Source organism: Sinocyclocheilus anshuiensis, unplaced genomic scaffold, assembly GCF_001515605.1.
Source record: "Sinocyclocheilus anshuiensis isolate Anshui unplaced genomic scaffold, SAMN03320099.WGS_v1.1 scaffold954, whole genome shotgun sequence".
NCBI lineage: Eukaryota > Metazoa > Chordata > Actinopteri > Cypriniformes > Cyprinidae > Sinocyclocheilus > Sinocyclocheilus anshuiensis.
In genome coordinates, this window is record NW_015536527.1 from 602,641 (window position 1) to 603,159 (window position 519).

Consider the following 519-nt stretch of genomic DNA (forward strand, 5'->3'; position numbering starts at 1 on the left):
CAGCATTGGATAGAGAAATTAGTTAATTTACAAGCTTCCTTAAAAACGGGTGCATAATTATTATTATTATTATCATCATTATTATAATTATTATTTACTCTTACAGTTACGTGATGCGTTTCTGGTCTCAAATTGTAGCTTTTTACTTCTTACAGTTTATAAATGTGTGAATTTCTGTCATGATGGTTATTTTCCATAACACTGAAGGTTGTAACAAAGGTAATAAAGAGTTGGTTATTATTATTAAGGCTCTTTCCGGCTCAGACTGCATAAGTTAAAGCTTATGTGTCACGTCACGTGACAACGAACGACTCAAACTCGAAGACTGGAGAGATGAACTAATCAATTCTTTTTCCGGCTCAGACTGCATAAGTTAAAGCTTATGGGGCTGTCACGTGATGAACGAACGACTCGAAAAACCCGAAGACTCGAGAGATGAACTAATCCATTCTCTTTCCGGCTCAGACTGCATTGGTTAAACTTATGGGGCTGTCACGTGATGAACGAACGACTCGGAAA

General features: G+C 37.0%; 1 protein-coding gene across 1 annotated transcript in view; it reads left to right on the plus strand.

Annotated features, from left to right (window-relative positions):
- The window catches only part of LOC107694226 (uncharacterized), a 9,666-nt gene that overhangs the window by 2,000 nt on the left and 7,147 nt on the right, over nucleotides 1-519 (plus strand). The gene's annotated exons all lie outside the window — the stretch shown is intronic.